This window comes from Dromiciops gliroides, chromosome 6 (genome assembly GCF_019393635.1).
Source record: "Dromiciops gliroides isolate mDroGli1 chromosome 6, mDroGli1.pri, whole genome shotgun sequence".
Taxonomy (NCBI): domain Eukaryota; kingdom Metazoa; phylum Chordata; class Mammalia; order Microbiotheria; family Microbiotheriidae; genus Dromiciops; species Dromiciops gliroides.
The window spans coordinates 254734831-254760076 of NC_057866.1; the positions used below are offsets into that span (position 1 = coordinate 254734831).

Genomic DNA, 25246 nt, shown 5'->3' on the forward strand with positions numbered 1-25246 from the left:
GAAATAATTTTTAAAATAAAAAGAATAAAAAATAGAAGACAATGTGTGGTCTCGTTAGAAAAGCACCTGAACCATAAAACAGAAAAGGGGACCTAATATAAAAATTCTCAGACTACCTTAAAGTTGTAATTTAAAAATAAGAATCTAGACACACTGCTTCAAGAAATTATTAAGGAAAATTTCCCTGAAGTTTTAGAGCTAGAAGGTAAAATAAAAATTGAAAAAAGAAATCTACCAATCACCACCTGAAAGAGATTCCAGAAGGAAAACTCACAGGAATATTATGTCTAAGTTTCAAAGCTCCTAGGTCAAGAAGAAAATATTACAAGCAAATAGAAACAGTTTAAATACTGTGGAGATAGATTACAGTCTTGGTATCACAAGAGCTATAAACTACTATAATAAAAGACCAATGGGTGTAGAGTTTGATATTCTGAAGAGCAAAGGAGTTGGATTCTCAACCAAAAATAACTGACCCACCAAAGCTGAGGAAAAATGGATATTTAATGAACTAAAGGACTTTCAGATGTTCTTGAGGAAAAGAACAGAATTAAACAGAAAACAACTTTCAAGAATCAGGAGAAATATAAGAAAGTAAATAAAAAAGACTAATTATAAGATATTTAATAAGGTTTAGATGTTTATTTCTTTTATGGGAAAATAATAGCAGTACCTCTTAAGAATGTTATCATTACTAGGGTAGTTTGGGAAAAAATATATGTATGCATGCATGCATGTGTGTATGTTTATGAACATGAATATATGTATATGTGTGTGCATACATGTCTGTGTATCTATATACACATATATCTATATGCACATACACAAACACATATGATAAATGCATATGTAGTATGTGTAGATGTAGGGTTAACAGGGAGGGAGAGAAACAGCTTGGAACTCAAATGTAACAAATAAAATATTTTTAAATAAACATAAAAAATGAAATTATTTTAAAAGACATGTCAAAGTTGGAAGTGAAGACTCCACCAAAGTAACCAATTTAAAAAGAGGAAAAATTTAAACAGTACCTGTTTAAAAACATATTCATGCTTTTCTCCATTTTTTTAGAAGAGGGTGTTTTTTGTTATTTTTGTTTATTTAAAAAGTTATGGTAGATAGTAATTACACCATATGTAAAATACTCTATGATACATTTGATTCAAAAGGGTACCAAGAAGTATAGTAAAATTAGCATGTCTTTTGACAAAAAAGGATGATCAAGATAACATAAAATTAAGTCAAAGAAGAAAGCATTTTGATCTGTACAACCAGAGTGCTAAAAGGGCCACACTAAAGTCCAAACAGCTAATGGGCTAAGCAAACCCTCAAAATCATTGCTATTTAACATTCCACAACCTAGGGGACAGTTTACATAGGGCTTTTGTTCAGTTGGTGCTTGAAAATTTTGAGAAGTCACCTTTGTGCCAATGCATTATACAATCATATCTCTTAGACACAGAAACCAGATGGAGAAAATAGGGGATTGGGAGGTGGGGCCAGGGTTGGGGCTGAGCCAATCTTCTCTAAACAGAAGGAAAAGAAGGGTGTGTTGGCAAATATTTTGTAGAATAAAAATTCTGATTTTACAAAGCTGTTTTAGTGAACTGCAAGGTTTAAAACTTAAAGGCTGTTTAAGATAATAGACTTAACTTTATAGTACATGTAAGCCTGGATCAGGAAAGAGAAAATATCACTTCTTTTAGGGATATATGTTGTTGAAGTTGTTTCTTTCAGCATTTGAAATATCAATGAGTTCCCTTTTCCAATAACCAACTTAAAACTGAGACTTTTCCAATGATATTCAGAATGGGTATTCTTTGAATATTTTATGATAGATTTCTTTAAAGGGAAGACATTTTGTTTATTTGCTAATATACCTTTAAGTAAGCATTTTGCACTTTCAATGAAGAGAGGCAAAACTTCTGGTTGAAATGACAACATGAAAATACAGAATCACAGAATTTGAAAGTTAAAAGGGATCTCAGTAGCCATCTAGCCCACTCAGCCCAGGCACAAAAAGAATACCACTATAACACACCTGACAAGTGTCAGGCTCTGCCTGAAGATCTTCAAGGAGGAAGAAACCATCACCTTTTGAGGGAACTTATACTTTGGACAGTTCTACTTAAATGGAAAAGTAACTGCATTCTCATATATACTTTTTAATTTCTTGATACTAATTCAACAAGGTGAACAGAATAAAGTAATATAAATAAATGAAACTAATTGAATAATTAAAAAGACATACAAAGATAAATGAGAGCAAGTATATACATGAAGTACAAAACCTCACACACACACACACACAAACAGCCAGAAACCTGCAGTCAATTAAGAGAAGGTTCCTACCAAGGAAGCCAATGTGAATTCATATAAACAAGATGGAAACTTTAGGTGCTTTAGCCAGAGATATTGTACTATGAAATTGTACTATGCTGAACCGGGAAACTGGGACACTGAAAACCCATAGAATTCTGACAGGACCTAAAGCTTCTGGGGACCCAGAAGTCTGCAAGGGTCTGACCAGAGATGTCCAAGAGAACACTGAGTCTGACATGCTCCATTGTTGTTGTTATTCAGTTGTTTCAGTCATGGGCAACACTTTGTGACCCCATTTGGAGTTTTCTTAGCCAAGATACTGGAGTGGTTTGCCATTTGCTTCTTTAGCTCATTTTACAGATGAGGAGACTGAGGCAAATAGGGTGAAGTGACTTGCCCAGGGACATAAAACTAGTCTCAGAAGCCAGATTTGAACTCAGGTATTCCTAACTCTAGGCCTAGCACTCTATTCAAGAACATGCTCTAAAAATGGCCTAACAATCTCTAGAGATGTGGGAAGTAGAAAAAAAGTGAAGGATGTTCAGAGAAGTTACAGGATGACCACTGCATCCAAGATTATTGAAGGAGCTTGCCTTGAGATACAAAGTCCCAAAACAGCAACTGAAGCTGTAGATATGAGTTAACAGAAAAAACACCATACTCAATTAGAAAAAATTATTGGTTAAGATATTCTCTAGGAAAAATAAAAACAATGAGAGTAATTACTCAACCTCTCCTCAAGGAGAATATCTGAGGAAGGAAAATGTTTGGCCACAAAAACTACAAAAAATCACTGGGGAAAAAATGAAGCAAGATATTTTTTTAAATGAAACCAACATTCTGGAGTGGAAAAATGGAAGTAAAATAAATAACTTAGAAGATAAACTAGAAAGTACCAAGGTAGGAAATGCTCTGTGTGTGTGTGAGAAAGAGGGAGGGGTTGGGACAAACAAAATTAAATTATTCAGAGTTGAAAAGATGGAGAAAAATACATTCATCATTTTTAAAAATTGAGATGAAAAACAAGTAGAGTTCATATAAGAATCACACTAGTCCCTGAAAATCATAACTAAATGAAAGCCCGGGGTGTTAGATTTCAAGAAATCATTAAAGACAACTGCCCAGAAAAAAGAGTAAATTAAAAATCAATAGAATCCAGTGGTCATCTCCTAAAATAAATACCAAACTGAAAATGCTAAGGACTTTTAAAGCCAATACCAAGAGCTTCCACATTAAAGAAAAATTCAACAAATAACCAGAAAGAAAGAGATCAAGTACCAAAGAACCAAATCAGTATAACCCAGGACTACATTATATTCCTAAAGAAAATATCAGAGCTAAGTAGAAACTTAAAAATAAATGAACAAGAGTCAAAGGAAATTTATAAAAAGCAAATACATGTGGAAATGCTTGCTAGCTATTAGAGGGGAAAGAGATAATTACTCTTCCTTTAAAGGTCATAGAGGGATTCAAGAAAGACAAATTTAGGACCTGAGTCTTGTTTTATAATTTTTTGGTAGGAAAGAAAAGGGGAGAAAAAATAATATACAGGGAGAAATAAAGCATGTAGAAGAACAAGTTGGTACAGAGTATAGGACTCGTTCAAATCCTGCCTTGAACCCTTACTAGCTGTGCAAACCTGGGCAAATCACTTAACATCTCTTAGCCTCAATTTCTTTACTGTAAATATGTTATCTTGTTATCCTTGCAGCAATCCAGTGAGGTAAGTGCTATTATTATTTTCCCTAATCTTACATTAAAGATTCAGGTGGGGTAAGTAGACATTTCATGACAATTATTTAAATCTCAAATATTTTATCCTCATTCTCCAAATGCCAATCCTTAAGAGAAGAATAAGAAGCTACCAACAGAGAGATAAATAGATAGATATGAAATGTATGACATGTATACACATTTGTGATATATATGCTTTTAGAATTAATGTACCAAAGAACAAATTAAAGATATAAAACTGCATGAAATAAAATGGCAAGAATGAAACTATACATTAAACCTTTGAGGATTCAGTCAAAGGAGTCTTTTGGGGATGTTTTATATCACTAAGCAGTTTTAACAACCAAACAGAGAAAGAATAGATCAATGAAATGAATAGATTAATCAAGAGATAAAACAACAAAGTAAAAAAAAAGTGATATAGAAAACTGGTAACTTTAAAAAAAATGAACAAACGATTAGTGAATCAATTCTCTACTGAGCTTTCATATGACATTTATCAGAGGAGTTTGCTGCAAAAGTTTCCCTATTCAGGGGCAGCTAGGTGGCGCAGTGGATAGAGCACTGGCCCTGATTCAGGAGGACCTGAGTTCAAATCCGGCCTCAGATATTTAACACTTACTAGCTGTGTGATCCTGAGCAAGTCACTTAACCCCAATTGCCTCACTAAAAACAAAAAAGTTTCCCTATTCATAACCTTACAATTAACTATTTCCCTGCCAGTTTTAAGTATTTTATGTGGTTACTTCCACTCTGTCTAATCAAGAACACCTATTCCACCCATAGTTTTGAACAATTCCCAGATTATTCAATTAGCATGCATGATTTTTCATACCTAGGTCATATAAGATTTAGAGCTCCTTGTGGTATATGGCTTGAGATGTTGGTCCAAACATAAATTCTTACAGCCTGTTTCCAAATTTTCATAGTAGTTTTGATTGAATATTAAATATTTAGTTGGTATGATTGGGTTAGTTTGTTCAATGGTAAACTCTTCTATTTTTTTTTAACCAGCATTAAATAGTTTCTTATGATTACTGCTCTATAGTTTGAGACAGCATACTACTACTTTTATCTAACTTTTTTTGGGGGGGAGGGGGTATTACCTCCCTTCTTAATCTTTTTTTTTTTTTTTTAGTGAGGCAATTGGGGTTAAGTGACTTGCCCAGGGTCACACAGTTAGTAAGTGTTAAGTGTCTGAGGCCGGATTTGAACTCTGGTACTCCTGAGTCCAGGGCCAGTGCTCTATCCACTGCTCCATCTAGCTGCCCCCCCCCTTCTTAATCTTTTGTTCTACCAGATGAATTTTGTCTTTATTTTATTTCTAGTTTAATAAATTGGTTTTTTGGTAGATTGGTATGAAAATGAATATATATATGTACATGTAAATATGGATATATATGAAGAATAAGCAAATAAAAGAATATAAATATATATATATATATAAATTTCCTAACTCTAATACTGAGAGTCTTTTTATTTGCTTATTCTTCCTACCTTATTTCCTGAATTGAGACTGTATTGTGTCCTGCTCTTCACACTTATAGAAAGAATGTTTGGATCTTCTTTGGGGACCTGCACTTGCTTTATCTTGTTAATGACGGTTGTATTCTTCAAAGATTTCAGACGTAGCTCATATTGATGACTTACAAACTTTGGACAAGCCCCAAGCAGTATAACCTAGAGTAAAGTCTTGTCTGCCTTATGCCCAACTGGTTTGAGCTTTGTAACTTTATGATGCTGGTCTAGGCCAGAGTGACACAACTATAGGTTGCTCTCTGGTTAGATCTCTACTAAACTGCCACTGGTTCCAGGTCTTCTTTTCAATGTTGTTGTCAACCCTTATCAACTAGTTGAAAGTGTCTGAAGGTTCAGAATGACAGATGTGACAGAAGACTCTTCCTTGGTTTGACCTCCTTGCTGTGATCTTTTAGCTGCAGACTTCTGACCTGCAATGTACTGAATCTGTAACCTTCCTTGGGGGGTCATTGCCTCAGAGCTCCTACTTGCTTCTGCTCATGCTCCTTGATCATTAAACAGCCTCAGGCCATATCTGAGCTGGAAACACTAAACCTGACTACTCTTTGTTTGGCACTCAATCATAGGCCAGTCTGAGACAAGCAGCTGGTTTTCAAATACAAACTATGTCATCAACTCTGCTATGAGGTCAGAGAAAAATACAACTACAAGCTAGCTCCTGTTTCATCTCCCTATAAATAAATTCAGGCCACTTCCTACTGGATATGTAATCACTCCCCACCTGGGAATATAGCTTCTAGTCAGTCTTTCACATAGCTACAGTCCTAATCCCTCCTCAATCCAAATTCTATTACTGCTTCCTGAAATGAAAACAATAAGTTTCACTGTGTTTATTCTTTTTTTTTTTTAGTGAGGCAATTGGGGTTAAGTGACTTGCTCAGGGTCACACAGCTAGTAAGTGTTAAGTGTCTGGGGCTGGATTTGAACTCAGGTACTCCTGACTCCAGGGCTGGTGCTCTATCCACTGCGCCACCTAGCTGCCCCTGTGTTTATTCTTTAGAATTCCCAAATACTGTGGAGTGTGTGTCCTAGATCTTTGTCAGAGTTGTGGAAAGGGACCCAGGCTGTGTTACTTTCTCCAACTCTTCCTTCTTGGCCTTCCAAATAAGTAATTAGATAAATTACTTAAAATAACTGAAGCTCATCCATATCAGCTTAGCAAAGATGACAAAGATGGAAAATAACAATCTTTGGAAGGTTGTGGACTGACAAACTATTCTAGAAAATACTATTAACTCTTTCCCAGTCCTAATTTCACATTTGGTGCAATGGATAACTCAGAGCCTAAGAATTCAAACAAATAATCCATCTAATAAAAATGTAATCAAATACCACACTTCTACTTCATAAAAGCAGGTGGCAGGGCAGTTTAAGAACAGTTCAGGAAAAGAGAAAAAAGCTGCTAGCAAGGAAGCTAACAGCAGTTGACAAGAACTGCTTGCCTTGAAGTCTCAGGAGCTCACTGCCAAAGTCCTAAGAACTTCTCTTATCCCATTCTTACCCAAACACCCAGAGATGCATCTGAGATCAATCTACCTGGGGGCAAAGTAAACCTAAAGTGGCCCAAACCTGTACAACAGTTTTGGCTGGTGTTCAGGGAGGGTGGTGTTCATATCTATTCATTTTCATTAGTATTTTGATCCACAACAAACTACTGTATCCAAAAAGTCATTAAACTATGCATGCATACCCTGTGAACAAGCTAAGCCACTATGAGGCATATGCCCCCAAGATAATGACCAAAGGAAAAGACCCCAACATATAAAACTGTTGATAGCATTACTTTTTGTAGTAGCAAAAAATGAGAACCAAAGTAGATATACATCAATTAGGGAATAACTAAACAAATTATGGTATATGAATATAACTTTTATCTCTGTCTCCTGGCTACCCTAAGCCTCTTTTAAAGCCAAGCTAAAATGCCACCTTTTATAAGAAGCCTTTCTAAATCCCTCTTATTACTATTACTGGTTCCTTCCCTATGTTTATGATCTTTATTTTCACACACACACACACACATATACACAAACAAGATATTCACTATACATATATATATATATATATGTATAGTGAATATCTTGTTTGTATTTAGTTCTTTGCATATTGTATCCCCAATAGACTGTGAGCTCCTTGAGGGCAGGTACTGGTTTTTTGCCTTTTTTGCCTTTCTTTTGCCTTTCTTCCCAAGAGTTTAGCACAGTGTCTGGTACATAAGACATACTTTAAAATAATGTCAATCTTTGTTGACTTGAATGAACTTTGTTGTTGTTTTTTTCAAAGTCATAATAATAAGGATTTTTTTAAGTAAAGGGAGACAATGTTGTTCAAGTGAATTCCACCTCTGACCCTTATTCCAGATTTGACCATGGGCAGGTCACTTAACTTTCCTGAGCATCAGGGCAGCTAGGTAGCACAGTGGATAAAGCAACAGCCCTGGATTCAGAAGGATCTGAGTTCAAATCCAGCCTCAAACACTTGACACTTACTAGCTGTGTGACCCTGGCTAAGTCACTTAACCCTCACTGCCACACACACACACACACACACGCAAAGAATTTTATAACAGCATTAGTGTAAGCTGATCTGCTGGGAAGCACGTGGTTATTTTCAGCATGGCAATGATCCAATATAACTCTGAAGAACTTATGAAAATTGCAATCCATCTACAGAGAAAGAACTGATGGTATTTGAAAACAGACTGAAACATATTTTTTGACAATTCCTTAATCTGAAGTTTTGTTTTTATCTGTTTTCTCTCACAACCTAGCCAATGTAGAGATATTTTCCATGACTACTCATGTATAATTTATATTGAATTGCTTGAGTTCTTGGGGTGGGAGTGGGAGGGGAGGGAGGAAGAGAAGTTGGAAGTTTTAATTATTTGAAAATATTTTTTTGGTGGGGCAATGAGAGTTAAGTGACTTGCCCAGGGTCACACAGCTAGTAAGTGAGTAACTGTCAAGTGTCTGAGGACAGACTTGAACTCAGGTCCTCCTGAATCCAGGGCCAGTGATTTATCCACTGCACCACCTAGCTGCCCCTGGGACCACAAAGTTGTTTTTTTTTTAATTGATGTCAAAATTTGCTTTTACATGTAATTTGGGAAATAAAATTTTAAAAAAAACTTTCCTGAGCATCGATTTCCTGATCTGTAAGAAAAGGAACACTGGATAAGGTGGCTTTTGATTTCCCTTCCACCTCTAGATCTGTGATCTTAGGCTCTGAATATGGTAACTTCAAGAGAGGTAGTAAAAAGAGCACCCTATTCTCCCCCACCCCCACTTCATTCTTCATTTAAGATGCCACTGATTAACAGTCTCTCTGAACTACAAACTTTCTCAGTAGTTAGACATATTTAAAAGTGGAATGAGTTGCCTGGAAGTGGGATTAGAGGTAAGAGAAAAGGTGGGTTCCTTCTCAATAGAAGTCTTTAAGCAAAGAATGTGTGATCTGTCAGGAAGTCTCTATGATGATGAGATTTTGAAATTCTCATGTCTCATGTACATAACTAAGTAAAGCTGTGTGATTGATTTCTCTCAACCCCAAGTCCATAATCTTCTCTTAATTGTAGGTATTATCTGACAAATAGAAAATGACCTCCCTCCCTCCCTCCCTTCTTTTTTTCCTTCCTTCCAACCTCCTTCCCTTCCTTCTCTTTCCTTCCTTCCTTTCCTCCTTTCATTCTTTCTTTAACTTTATAGGTCATTGCTTCCTGCTTTCTTTTTCTTTCTCCTTTTTCTTGCTCCTCTTTGATTTTTCTCTTTTCTTCTCTTTCTGTCCTTCTGTCTTTTGCACTTTCTTTTTTCTTTCAATAAAAAAAGACTTCACATAAGCCATTCTACCTAAAATTGTGAAACTGACCCAGTATGATCACTCTCATTTTGGACATTTCTCTATTTTATGATGGACAGATATCATTATAAGGTATGTACATTTATACTGATGTTATAAGTAAGACAGCTAATTAGGAATTAGGTTGCACGTAAATTGAGCTAATAAAGTACTGGTGAACATACTCTTTTCCAGGCTGGCATGATATGGCATGCAAGTTGGCATGCAGTGTTTTGCTAACATATGGTAACCAGAAGCTGCTGTTTCTTCTTAAGAAACAGCAACAGAAACGTCAGCTCTCACAGTATTAAAGAAACACCCCCTCCTAAAAAAATCTCCCTTTCTTCTCTGAGGGTGTTAGTGCTAGCATGTGTGCCACTTATCAGCCAGCATGGCACTGAAGAAAGCTGTACATGGACTCTCAGTCCAGCTCCAATAGGAATCCAAATTATCTATGCTCGATTAAGAGTAAGATACTTGATGAAGAGTGCTTCCCAAAGTGACCTGATCAGCATGTAAAGTGGATGTGGTTTGATAGAGGTTGTAGGATTTTTTAAAATTAAAGAACAAAAAAAAAACCCAAAGTGGAAAATTAGTCCAATCTTTTGATTCTAAGAATGGCTTGTTAGAATATTAAGACTATGGAATCAAAAATTCAAAACTCAAAGCTACCTCAAAAGCCATTTAGAACAACTCCTTCATTTGGTAGATGAAATAACCAAGGTCCAGAGAAATTAAAACCAAGGTCATACATCCTGTTAGTGGCAGAGTCAAGAATGAAATTCTGGCTTCACTTTCCCTGGGTTGAAGATGGGTATAGTTTAAATTTTAATGAAGTTCAGTCATTCAATCAATCACCATCTATATATCTTCAAGGCGTGGTCTGAATAAGAATGGGAGTGCCTCCACTGCCACTATAGGTATTGAGGGGAGGTGGGGAGGGAAACAGGGCTGGGCTCAGGGGTCTTAGCAGAGTAATTATGGAGCCTCCTCCAACTATTAATAAAAGAGATATATAGCCCTTATGACAACCTTTCCTTAATATGAATAATACAAATATTCTGAAAGTGCTATAATTGTTAATTTAAACATCTACCATTGAAATAACCTCTTATTCTGTTCTTAGGGAACATTAAAAATAATGAGCATGCAATTATTATTGAACTATTTGAAGGCTAGTACTATCCCCCCCCCCTCTCCTCTCTCTCTCATAGATAGATGGATGAATGGGTGAATGGATGGATGGATTGATGGATAGATAGATAGATAGATAGATAGATAGATAGATAGATAGATAGATAGATAGATAGATAGATAGATAGATTGGTGGATGGGTGGATGGATGGAAAGATGGATGAAGGGAGAGAGAGGGAGAGAGAGAGAGAGAGAGAGAGAGAGAGAGAGAGAGAGAGAGAGATACAAAGACTATGGCATTTTGTCTACTCTCTTTTCCACTCGAGCAGAGCCAGTCTCCTACAGTTCAGACCAGGTTTAATTCTACTGGAGTCTAACCATTGAGGAGATGGAATTGAGTTCTTTTATCTCTCCATTTGACTTATTGTCCTTTCCCCTTCCCTCCCCCATCCCAAAATGCCTAAGATTTAGGTGTTACCATATATCTAGGATATTCCCAAAAGAAGGAATAAGAAGGAACTCAATGTACAATATGAGTTAGGTATATATTTCCTATACACAAAAGAAATACCTAACAAAAAACACAATCTCAAACTGTCAGAAAGACAAGCTAAACAATTAGCTATACTAGCTACTTTTATATTCTTCTAAGAGACTGATGATTAAAACCATTTAGACATGAAGTGGTGTGCAAGACTGCTATTTATTCATTTTTAACTTATCTTAGCTCTTCACTGTTTTCCAGAATCAAAGAATAGTTGTTAATAGCTCAATATTAACTTGGAAGGAATTCTCTAGTAGCATACCCAAGGGATCTGTGCTTGACACCATACTATAAAACATTTTTTAAAAAACCAATGAATTATATCAATGCAAAGAGAACCTGAAGATATCAAGCTGAGAGGCATAGTTAATACATTGAATGACAGAGGCAGGATCCAATTTTTTAAACCCTCTTAAGCCAGAATATTGGATTGATTCTATTAAGAGGAAATTTAATAGGGATAAATGTGAATTCTTACACTTGGATTCAAAAAATTAACTTAACAAATACAGTATGGGGGAAATGTTTTGTAGAAGCAATGTTTCAATCTCTGTCCACACCTACCACTCATAAAAGTGGGGCTCATTCTTTATTTAAAAGGTATTCCTTGAGATTTATTTACCTCAGGGGGCTAAGGGTTCAGACTGTTTACCTCACTTTCTCATTCCCTTGAAGGGCCTCAGAAATGGCTCACATCTGATAGTAAAGAGCTTCACTCACCTGAATGAACTTAAAAGGTTCTCAATGATTTTCCTTGTTGAAGATTCTACTATGGCTAACTAACTCTCCTTTTGGTAACAGTCGAATTACTTATAAGGATGTTATTTTGTTTCAATATTAAACCTAAACTACTCCTCAGAATGCAGTCTGTTCCTACTCCTTTACAGAGACTGGATAACCACTTACCAGGTATATTATTATAGGAATTCTTTTCAGATATGCATTAGACTAAAAGGATGATGAGATTCCATCCAACTCTAAAAATGTTAATACTGTGATCTTCAACTATTTTCCCTTCATTTGTTCCAGTCTGTCTCATAGGATGAGATGTCCCTTTTCCTTGCAAAATGTTAACCCTTTCTTGCTCTCCTCTATTTGCCCCATCAATCATTTCATTTATTTTTATCTTTAAACGCTCTGTACTCTCTCTATATGAAAGTTCCTTTCTCATTACCTATATAGACACTCAAGTCATCTCTACGATTAAAAAAATTCCTCCCTTGACTCAGCATCACTTCAAACCATTCCACATATTTCATATTTTTCTTTGAAAAATTCCCAGGAAGAATGGTATATACTCATTGCCCAACTTTCTCAACACTAATTTACTCTCTCATCTCTTCAAATATTTCTACTGATTGCACTGCTCTACCAAAACCAATATATCCAAGATTAAAGATGTATTCTCTGTTAAATCCAATTGCCTCTTCTTAGTAATTAATCTACTTGACCTCTTTGCAGTATTCAACATTGAGAACTACTGCCTCCTGGATGGTCTCTCAACATTTGGGTTTTGTGACCTACCTCTCTCCTGGTCCTCCTCCTATCTCTCTGACTGTTTTATTGGTTCATACTTTTTTCCTTAATGAGTGTACTATTAGCCAGACCAAAAGGGAAATTTAATAGTCTTATTCTACAGTAAGACTGGAAAAAATTATATTGGTTCTTGTTTACCCTTTCATAGTCTGGAAGTTAGTCAATAGGTCATTCTTCAGCTCTGGATGGCCATAATACAGAAACTCGCCTTTTGTCTTATACTCTACACCCACATAATTTAACCTTGCTTTGACCTTAATGTTGCACCAGCCACTACACTAGAATCCCTCACCCTTTGATTAATAGCTGGTTAATCCCTTTGTTATCTCCTCCCTTTCATCCTACTTGTGAACTGGAGAAGAACATCACAAAATAATTTAAAAATTCATACTCTCTCATTGCCAATCTACAATTCCTCTGTTCTATTCTTCTTCAAACCCTAGATTATTTCCCACAACAACTGTTTGAAAGCTGTACCTTTCTACTCAAATCACCCACTGAACACTTGTCCCCCACATTTCTAATAATATGAGAACCTATTATTTCACTTAAGCTATGAAGACTATTGAATGGGATCTCACTGCCAAAGAGAGGTAATATGGCATAGTGGATAGAGTGCTAGAATTAAAGTTAAATCTATCTAGGTTCAATCCCACTACTGAAATTTATTGTTTATGTGGCCATTAGCAATTCACCCAAATACTCAGAGTCTCTGTTTTCTTATTTGTGAAATGAAGAGTATGAATTAAGTGGCCTCTAAAGTCTCTTCCAACTCTATAGCTATGGTCTAATGATCCCAGGGACTCTGTCTCCATGAGGAAACTGAAAATATGTGGCACGCCCAGCTTCACACATTTATGTCTGGTGAGTGATCTGAACTCAGGGATTCTTGAATCTTAATCCAATATTGTATTGGGTATACCTCCTAGCTGTCCCTATGTTAATCTCTAACTTTTATAATTTATCTACTTATTGCTCTCCCTCTTTCCTCTATCAGTGCTAATGTTTAATGTGTATGTTATATAGGGTCATAACTGTAGTGCTTCAATTCCTAATTTCATATTGTAACTATTTACTTTATGTATCCTCTTATGTGTGAGCCTAAAAGGCTTCTATAAATAAGTTTTATTCAATTTGCTCCATATCCTATTCTTTCTATGATCCATGGATTCTCTTCTTTCTCCTGCCTGAATCTTTATTCATATTATTGTTTCCTTTCTCCATTTAACAAACCATTTTTCTCTCAAAGTATAAAGCATCTATGATTTTATCAGAGTGGACGTGCTCTCTGCTGATACCTAGTTTAACTCCTCTGGAATTTAGTCATGGATAATCTTTGAGGTGTTCCATGGCTAAAAAAATAGTCCCATTTGACCAACCTGGTGATGGCACTCTTGAAAGTGAACTGGACACTTTGGTCCCGGCGGCAGGAGGAAGATGATGAAGGGAACTTCTTCATTTGGTAAGTGCCAGAATAAGATGCACACTTTGTGCCATCGATGTGGTCCAAGGTGTACCATCTTCAGAAATCAACCTGTGGCAAATGCAGATATCTTGCTGAACACAAGAGAAAGTATAATTGGAGTGCAAAAGCTAAGCGATGCAACAACACTCATACTGGTCGATTGAGGCACCTAAAAATTGGAATGGATTCTGTGAAGGAACAACACCTAAACCCAAGAGAGCAGCTGTTGCAGCGTCTAGTTCATCTTGAGGATTCAACTGTTTGTTAAAATAAATGTACTGAATCACAACAGTAAAAAAAGAAAGAAAGGAAAGGAAAAGAAAAGAAAAGAAAAGAAAAGAAAAGAAAAGAAAAGAAAAGAAAAGAAAAGAAAAGAAAAGAAAAGAAAAGAAAAGAAAAGAAAAGAAAAGAAAAGAAAAGAAAAGAAAAGAAAAGAAAAGAAAAGAAAAGAAAAGAAAAGAAAAGAAAAGAAAAAAAGAAAGTGAACTGGGCAGGTCCCCAGTTATAGTTATAGTCACTGGACCCAGAGCTGATGATTTTTTAACTTGCTAGTATTACACCAAATTTGTGCTCTTCTCAGAGGTTTTGAAAAACTAGGTTCACTTCAATGGCATGGTGAGGCATCAGAGTATATAGAACTTTTGCTTCTTGACTTTGAAAATGTATAGCTAAATCCATCCATCATTCTTTACAACAGTTACCTCAGCTTCATCATAAAGGTATTGATATAAACCAGACCATCAATAGCAATTGTGCACCAAAAATTATATGCATACATATTCTTGGCCATATATTATATTCTTCTTTTATTAATTCCCTTTACTCTTATATCATATTTATCTCTGTATATATCCCTTTCCTTTGTCCTCCCTCAATGAGACATTCCTTGTAAAAAAGATTTAAAACAAAGAGAAAAAACATAAGTTCAAGAAATCCAGTCAATATATCAACCATATAACATGGTTCATATCTGACAGCATACAAAATATTCCACACCTGTTTTCCCCTTCTTCACTTTTAAAAAGAAAGGGGAGAGGGGTACATTTTCTTAGCTCTTTTCTGGGGCTAAGCATGGTCAAACTGAGCATAGCATCAAATTTCATTGCTTTGCTCTTTTAATTATAATTATTGTGGATAGTGTTTTACTGATTCTACTTACTTCACGTTGTAGCAATGTCTACATCATGTCAGTCTTTTCATGCTTCTCTAAATTCGGCTAGTTTGCCCTTTGTTATAGCATAGTCCATTACATTACATAGAGTTTGTTCCCCAATAGGGCATCTACTTTCTTATCAGTATTTTACTACCACAAGAGTATTATATTCTTATGATTAATATATAATAATTAATTATATATTAAAATTATTGTACCACAACAAATATTTTGGTGTATAGAGAGCCTACATTTCTATCTCTGACCTCTGAATTATATGACTATCAGTGTAATGTCTGAGTCAAAGGTATGGATGTATATTTTATTCACTTTTCAAACATAATCCTAACTTCCTTTTAAAATATTTATAATAGTATTTTATTTTTATTTTTTCTAATTACATGTAAAAATAGTTTTCAACATTCATTTTTTTTAAGATTTTGAGTTTCAAATTTTTCTCTCTCCCTGCCTTTCCTCCCCACTCCCCAAATCAGCAAACAATCTGATATAGGTTATATATTACAATCATGCTAAACATATTTCCACATTAGTCATGTGAGAAAAGCATCAGAACAAAAGAAAAAAACACACACAAGAAAGATGAAACAATAACAACAGCCAAGAACAACAACAATACAAGTGAAAATAGTATACTTCAATCTGCATTCAGAACCTACACTTCTTTTTCTGGATGTGAAGAGCATTTTTGCTATCGTGCTTTTGAGAATGATTTCAGCAATTCACAGTTTTGTCAAAAGCATATTAATGTGTATGGGCTGAATGCTTATTTATATGTTTCTTCTAGGGGGAGGGCCAATATCTTATCTATGTTAATATACCTATTATTTCTTGGACAGCGCTATGTATCCCCTGCTGAATATAGTCAATAATAGTCATTAATGAAAAACTGATATGCTATTCCATATAAGAATAACAGTACTGTCAGTAGATTTCAAAGAAAGTGGTCACAACAATCAAAGACTTGGGAGGAGGGAAGGGTACAGTAAGGGAGATTATCAACAAGAAAGAGAGAGAAAATATGTGAAAAAGAAATCTTTGTACTTTAACAGCTGAACTTGGAAGGTAGCTTAAAGGATTGGGAAAGCTTTTGAAAACACCTTTGATCAGTATGAAAAAGTTCCATTCCTTTTTATGGGCTTTGACAAGCTGTATCATCCCTCTTGTGATAGACAGAAGATAGATAAACAGACCGGCTCTGTCTTGAAGGATGCCTGTGCTATCTGGATCAATTAATCTTGCCCAAGTAAGTCAGCTCTAATGGTGCTACCTGGCACAAGCCATTCATCAGGGCCCATCGATCCATCACACAGCATCACACAATGAACTTGGCAAGCCTGCCACAAATGCCACATGGCTACATGCCTCAGAGTCAGCACAAGACAGCAACACTCAGGGTAATTACTTGTATTTGTCTTAAAAGAGAGAATCTGAAGGGTTTCATGTCAAATGGTACTGATTCCTTATGAAGACATCAAAAAAGGAAAATGTTCCTTCTCCTGACAAAAAGCTTGTCTACTTTGATAAATAAAAATAGGGCCTCTGTGCTATCAGCTTGACAATGTGTTCCTCTCAACACAAGATACAGAGACTTATTAGGTGGATAAACTAAGGCTTTCCCACTTTTCCAGGAAGATAGTAAGCAATCAAGTCTGTGCTCACTATCTACTGTCACTATTTTCATGGGGAAAACTCCCCAAAGCACCAAGCTCTCAAATAATTGGCAGGGGGTACACTAGTGGCAATGGATTTTTGTCTTATTCCAACAGCCAATAATCACAACCTACTCAGAATGAGCCCTTGATGGGATTAGCATCACTTGTTTAGCCCTTTGGCTATATTTCTTTCCTTTAGGAGAATAGTCAAAGGCAGGTAGGTGGTATACTGGATTAAAGTCTGGGTTTAGAGTCAGGAACACCTGAGTTCAAATTCATCTTCAGATATTTACTAATTATCTGTGTGACCCTGGGCAATTTGCTTACCTTTCATTTGCCTTTTTTGCTAGAGATTGAAATATTTCTTAAAAATCAATCATTTTAATATTTAAAACTTATGCTTAAGAAAATTTTTGAAACTAATATAAAAAGGTTGAATCATGGTAGAGGCTTTGAATATATTCTGTCAGGCAAGTCTTAAAGTTCTTAACAAATCCACTTCATTTATGAGAATCATCATTATAATTCCAAGAGCTATTGTAAAGTGGCCAAAGCAAAGACTATTGATTCCAACAAGGGTCATTTGGAAATGTAGCCAACAGCAGTAAGTACTAGAATAATTAAGCCAGTTATACCCATCATTCCTCTGAGAGAAGAGATACAGTAACCCTTTGAATTATGTTTCTAGAGGCACAGAGAAGAAAAGACTAAATGCATGCAAATGAAAACAATTTATTCCTGAACAATACTGTAGCAATGAGCACTCACTGTGCCTCCTGTGATGACAATGACAATAACAATAATACTTTAGAGTTGTAGTCTGAATCTGTGATGGCAATAACCTGGAGAACTTATGGTGAAGTAATTACCTCTACCAATAACTTTTCTGCAAGCCATGGAAAGCTACCTTGGCCCTGAAAAGTTAAGTTATTTGTCCAGATGGGTGGGTTTATGGTGGTGGTCATTCCAGACCAGTGCTTTGATATGAGAGATTATATGATGGGTATCCTTAAGGAACAGGTACTTAGTAATCAATGATGATTATCCAAGGAAATGATAGAAATAGAGGACTATGGGTTCTGTTTACAGGCTCTATAAATTTAACATCCACCAAGTATCTAGCAAGACATTGCCTTAAGGCTGAAATTATACACCAAAATTACACGCCAAATCCCTATGCAACAAATACAGATTTAAAAACATCTTCTGGAACTCAACCAGCAAGCTTTACTGGAATTAGACTACTATTATCAAAGCACACAATCACCTAGACCTAACACTGACCCATAAAACCTAAAGAACCAAGTTTTAATAGATTTCAACAAAGCAAACACTCACAAACTTGAACTGAATAGGATGAAAACATTTTTTCAAACATAGCAACGCTTGGGGCAACTAGGTGGCGCAGTGGATAAAACACTGGTGCTGAATTAAGGAAAACCTGAGTTCAAATGTGGCCTCAGACACTTGACATTTACTAGCTGTGTGACCCTGGGCAAGTTACTTAACCTTTATTGCCCTACCCCTCCCCCAAAACCAAATATAGCAACCGAGCAGAGAATATTGAAATCACATAAGAACAGGGTAATATATACATCATCAGTGCTGTCCATCAGGAGCAGTGCTGAAAATACTTTTGAAGAACATCCAATGAGCTTATGTTCTAATACTTTTATTCAACAATTGGAAGCAATTATTTTATCCTCCAACACAATGGTAGATGTTAAATAAAAAAGAATAGTAGTAGGATAGCAATTTGTCCTAGGACCATTTTTATCAGAATCCCATTGAAAAGGATGAGAATGGAAAATATTTCTTAAACACTATATAAAATAGAAAGTAAGACAGCCCCTACTCTCAAGGAGTTCACATTCTTACAGGAGATGACAACCTATATAAAACTTTCAGCTGCAAGTCACTTGGAAAAACATAGTGGTCCTAAATTGCAGTAAAAAGCCCAATGGTAAGACATTTTCTTTTGCATCATTTCTATTTTTATATCATAATGTTTTCTGGTCTGAAGCATTTAGATTGTTCTGATGACTCTGGTGGCAAAATTCCTTTCTTTCTGGTTCATAAAGTAGCTATGGCTGATGAGAAGGAAACACCTGCCAAAGCAGTAGCTAAGTTTCATCCCCACAAAGTATGAAGTTGAATGATAATTACAGTGGTTAGGGTGGAAGCAGGGATTGGGGGGGGGTGAGATGGGGAGGAAGTAGAGCAGAGCTACTATTCCCAAGGTAATTGAGATTTTTCAGGTCATTGGCAGGTGGTGGTAGTGGCAGGGATGATGGGACTCTTCTTCACAGAGGATGCTCTTCTGAATGTTGCTATGGTGTCTGAGCTGGAAGCAAAGCCTTGGTATTAAAACAGGGTAATAATCATCATAATATCATCATCCATGTCATAAGGTTGAGTGCAATGGCAAAGTAAGGAAATGCCAGCCAGAGTGATGTACAGTAGGGCCTCAGTATGGCCTGAAAACCCTATGGTAGATGTGGAGGCCTGGTACATAGCCTTAACTGCTGGTCTTTTATGTCCTAGGAGTATCATTGACTGGTTCAATGTAAGAAAAATTCTGTAAAATTAAGAAAGTGATCATGTGACATAAGATTTAAGACTTGCTGTTGTCATACCCATTGTGGTTATCAGTTTGACATGGAATACACTAAAACACTCCTGTTCTAATGCCACAGCAAGGTGAGATACATTGTAATAAATGAGAAATACCAATAACCCACCTACTAGAAATGTGTACAGATGTCATTGGACACTAATATAAGCAAGCTATGAGTACACATAAAATAGACTGAATACAGTAATATTTTCCTTATGCAAGAGAAATATATCACAACAAAAAAGGAAACAGATTTCACTAATTATAACCAAGGAATTCATATTGACTATCCATGATGCTATCAGCTTCAAGTTACACTACAATGTATTGCCAAGCAGTTCATGGTAACAACAAAAACAATCTTATCCCCAAACCTATATTAGGTCCAAAAAGAAGAATTTAAGAATTACTAAAACCTGAGGAAGAAAAGAATAAAGACTTATTTTTTTGACATTTATTCTTAGGGTTCTGAATAGATGGCAGCATGAATTTGAATAGAATAACATAGCACCCATGTAAGTGGTCCAGCAAGGATCAAAAGAGAGCACAAGGGCTATTGATGATCAGAACTTAGACAGGAAGGGTAACATAACAAATAATTATAGAAAAGGGGAAGAAATTACCTTTTATACCTATGGCTAGGGTAAGAGCTCAGGAACAAGCAAAGGACGAATCACATAAAATGAAATGAACAATTTTTATCATATAAACAAGTTTTTATACAAGCAAAGACCAATGAAGCTAAAATTAGAAGAGGAACAAATAAGTAAACAAAAATCTTCACTATAAGTCTCTTTGATAAATCATTTCTACTACAAAAGAAAGGGATTCAAAACTATAAGAATAAAAGCCATTCCCTAATTGAAAAATGACCAAAACATCTGAAGAGGGAGGTTTTTTAACATATTTTTCCAATTACATGTAAAAATATTCTTTAACATTTGTTTCTTAAAACTTTGAGTTTCAAATTCTCTCACTTCTCCACATTGAGAAAGCAAGCAATGACATAGGTTATACATGTGCAGTCACACAAAATTTATTTCCATATTACTCATGTTGTGAAAGAAAACACAGACAAAAAACAAAAGAAAAAAGAAAATGGGGCAGTTTTCTAAGGAAGGAATCCAATATACTAATTGTTGTTGATCTATTTGGTCCTACAGTTTATTGGGGGAGGAAGAGTTCATTTATGACTAGTTCAATTTCTTTTTCTGAAATTAGAATGTTTAAAGTCTATATTCTTGTTTGGCTAATATGAGGATTTTATATTTTGTCAGCATTCATCTATTTCATTTATGTTAAATCTTTTGTTGGCATATAATTAGGGAAAATAATGTCTAACCATTTCCTTTATTTCCTATTGTACATTCCCAAAGACAGAACCAGAACAATTTATAGAATAACAACAATATCATAAGGAAAAACAACTTTGAAAGACTTAAGAACTATGATTAATGCAATAACCAATCAAAATTCCAGAAAAATCCTGATGAAACATTCTATATGTTCCCTCATTGAGAAATGATGAACTCAGGGTTCAGATTCAAACACACATCCCTTGGATATGACCAATGCAAGAATACATTTTGTTTGACTGTGCATATTTGTTAAAAATGTTTTGTTTTTCTTTCCTTTTTTCCAATGGGGAAAGAGAAAAGGGGAGGGGGTAGAAAATAGATTTTTGTTCATTAAAAAAATTAAATTAGGGGCAGCTACATGGTACAGTGGATAGAGCACTGGCCCTGGAGTCAGGAGGACGTGAGTTCAAATCCAGCCTCAGGCACTTAACATTTACTAGCTGTGTGACCCTGGGCACACAGTCACTTAACCCCAATTGCCTCACCAAAAAAAAAAAATTAAATGAAAAAGTAAATTCAGGAATAATGCTCTCATATGAGAGATTCAGGAGAGGTTTTTGTGGTAGATTTGAGATGAAAAAGAAGATTGATAATACCCTTCTATGAGGTTTGGAATAAGAAATAAGTTAGGGAAGAAAAAAATGATGGCCTTGATACAGGGAGTTGGGTCCAGTTGAATTTGAATAACATAAATTTCAAATATATCTAGTTAACAAGGTTGTGTGATGTATTCCAGTTCCACTCAACAGCATGAGCAGAAGCAGAGACCATGGGTGATGGAAATGATATAAGGCTAAATTTGGACAAGGGATGAGTAGTATTATGAGGAGGTAAGAGATACAAGAGTAGAGGACAGTACACGGTTGAATTAACTGTAGGGTCAAGATTGGGAAGAGAAAGGAGTGAAGTCAAACCAAGGGCAAAGGCTTGACAAAGTACTGATAGTTGGATTTGAAGCAGCAATAAAGCCAATAAAATTGATTATATGAAGAATGAGGCATAGTTAAAAATAGAATGATAAGAAGTTGTGGTCAAATAGAGGTGTGTCAAAGATTTGATTTAAAAAGTAGAATACTTAAGGGTAAGGGTGAAACCCAAACTATGACCATAACTTGGAATGATAAAATGGAATAAGAAAATAGGTTGTGGGATTTGTGGAGTTTAGGAATGTTGAGAGGGTACTAATGTGCATGTGGATGTATCCTAATATAAGAGTGGGTATTGGAGAGTAATGGAAGACATTGAGAAATAAAGAGAAATGACACAGAGACTAATGTGCATTATTGTAGTTAATTATTCTCTCTTTTTTAGGTTATATATGAACAATCATGTTAAACATATTTGCACATTAATCATGTTGTAAAAGAAGAAGCAGAACAAAAGGAAAAAAACTAAAGAAAGAAAAACAAAAATGACAACAAAAAAGTGAAAATAGTACGCTTTGAACTGTATTCAAACTCCATAGTTCTTTTTTTCTGGTTTAGAGAGCATTTTCTATCAGGAGTCTTTTGGAATTTTCTTGAATCATTGTACTGCTGAGAAGAGTTAAGTATATCACAGCTGATCATCATACAATGTTGTTGATACTGTGTACAAGGTTCTCCTGGTTCTTCCCACTTCAGCAGCAACAGTTCATGTAAGTCTTTCCAGGTTTTTCTGAAATCCATCATTTCTTATAGCACAATGATATCCCATTACATTCATATACCACAATTTGTTCAGCCATTCCCCAATTGATGGACATCCCCTTGAGTTTCAATTCTTTGCCACCACAAAGAGAGCTGCTATAAATACTTTTGTACATGTGGGTCCTTTTCCCTTTCGTGTGATCTCTTTGGGATACAAACTTAGTAGTGGTATTGCTGAGTCAACGGATATACAGTTTTGTAGCCCTTTGGGCATAGTTCCAAATTGTTCTCCAGAATGGTTGGGTCAGTTCAGAACTCCACCAACAATGCATTATTATCCCAATTTCCCTACATCTCCTCCAACATTTATCATTTTCCTTGTTTGTCATATTAGCCAATCTGATAGTTATGACATGGTACCTCAGAGTTGTTTTAATTTGCATTTCTCTAATCAATAGTGATTCAGAAGATTTTTTTTTCATATGACTATAGATAGATTTAATTGCTTTATTTGAAAACTGCCTGTTTATATCCTTTGGCCATTTTTCAATTGGAGAATGACTTGTATTCTTATAAATTTGATTCAGTTCTTTATATGTTTGAGAAATGAGGCATTTATCAGAAATACTGGCTATAAAAATTGTTTCCAGCTTTCTGCTTTCCTTTTAATCTTGGTAGCATTGGTTTTGTTTGTGCAAAGCCTTTTAATTTAATGTAATCAAAATTATCTGCTTTGCATTTCATAATATTCTCTATCTCTTGTCTGCTCATAAATTCTTTCCCTCTCCATACATCTGGCAGATAAATTCCTCTTTCCTTTCTTAATGTGCCCAAGGTATTACCCTTTATATCTAAATAATGTACCTACTTTGACCTTATTTTGGTATACAGTGTGAGATATTGGTTTATGCTTAGGTTCTGTCATACTATTTTTTAGTTTTTCCAGCAGTTTTAGTCAAGCAATGAATTTTTATCCCAGAAGATAGAGTCTTCGGGTTTATCAAACAGTAGATTACTCTAATCATTTACTACTGATTCATGGGTACCTAACCTATTCCACTGATCTGCCACTCTCTTAGATTAATTATTCTCTTAAAGCTATTAAGCCAGCAAAAAAAAAAAAAAACCAACATCTGCATTCCCTGAGTCTGGTTTTTGTTGTTCTCTGCTTGCTATTTTAAGACAGGAAGATTCTCAAGGAGCAATAGTATCTTTTTCACCTTTTGGTCCACAAACACTTCAAATTGCTCAAATGAATTAAACTTCTAAGGCTTATCTTGTTTCTTTTGTTTGCATTTCAAAGATCTTATCCAGGTCTGGTTTTCTAAGTAGGAATGCTAGAAAGACCTCTATTCTATCAAAAAACTATTTCCCTCCCCTGTACCTCCCATGGAGTTATTCTTAGCTTTGCAAGATAAGTTCATATTGGTTCAGACCTTTTATTTCTTTTTTCTTTTTTATTGCGTGGTATAATGTATTCCGTTTTTTCAATTCCTTATAGTAATTACTGCATAATCAGGTGAGATCCAGACAATAGTACTTTGGTGCTCTGTGTATGTGTGTGTGTGTGTTTCTCTCTCTCCATCTCTGTATGTGTCCATTTCTCTGTCTTTTTCTCTATTTCTCTGTCTCCCTCTGATTGTCTTTGCCTGCCTCTCTGTCTCTCTGTTTCTGTGTCTCTGTCTGTCTGTCTATCTGTCTGTCTGTCTGTCTGTCTGTCTGTCTGTCTGTCTGTCTGTCTGTCTCTCTCCCCCCTAATTATTTGAAGCACCTCTTTGACCCAAACAAAATGAATTTTGGTTATGTCTATGTGTCCTAAATTCCTGCTTTCTTCCAGGCAATGATCCAAGGATTCTGTTTTTCTCTTTTCCTCTGATTTTAATAATCCTGGGTAATTTCCTTATTTTGTGAAAAACAGTATCCAGGGGGTTTGTTTGTTCATGGTTTTCTAGAAGTCAAATGATTCTTAAATTATTCTCCTCAGTTTATAGGAAAATATTGACATCAAAAAGTTTTAAAGAAAATTAACTGCAAGGATAAAGTACTAACTTGAAATAGGAAAAAGATAATGGCTGTTTAAAGTGATACTAAAGGAACAAGTGGAGTAAGGCACAAATCTAACACTCATGTATTGACATATAAACTAAAAAATACAACAAATGTCATTCTATGAATTATTCTCTTAGTTCTACTCACTTCTCAATGCATCAATTTGTGAAAATATTCCTAGTTTCCTCTGAAACTATCCATTTGTACTTTCTCATGGCACAAAAATATTTCATCACACATAACACAATTTGTAGCCATTTCCCAAGAGGAGCGCTACTTTAGTTTCCAGGTTTTAGCTGTAACAAAAAGTACTGCTATGAATATGTGGGTCTTCATGCACCTACCCCCCCTACACACACACACACACACACACACACACACACACACACACACACACACACACACATATGCATGCATGCTTTCCCTCTTTCATTGATCTCTTTAGGTGTTATTCCTAGTAGTGGTATTGTTGGGTGAAAAGATATAAATAGTTTAATTACCATTGGGGTATTGTTGCAAATGGCTTTCAAGAAAGCCTGTAGCAATTCATAGCTCCACCTACAGTTCACTAGTGTATCTGTTTTCCAATTGACTCTCCAAATATTCCTCAAAAATATACAATATTAATAGAAGCAAAGAAGGAATTTTATTTTGTTTAAATAA

The 25246-nt window shown here is 35.5% G+C and overlaps 1 pseudogene; it reads left to right on the plus strand.

Annotated features, from left to right (window-relative positions):
• The first annotated feature begins 14077 nt into the window (after positions 1-14077).
• On the plus strand, positions 14078-14354 carry LOC122732859 (annotated as a pseudogene).
• The last annotated feature ends 10892 nt before the right edge of the window (positions 14355-25246 follow it).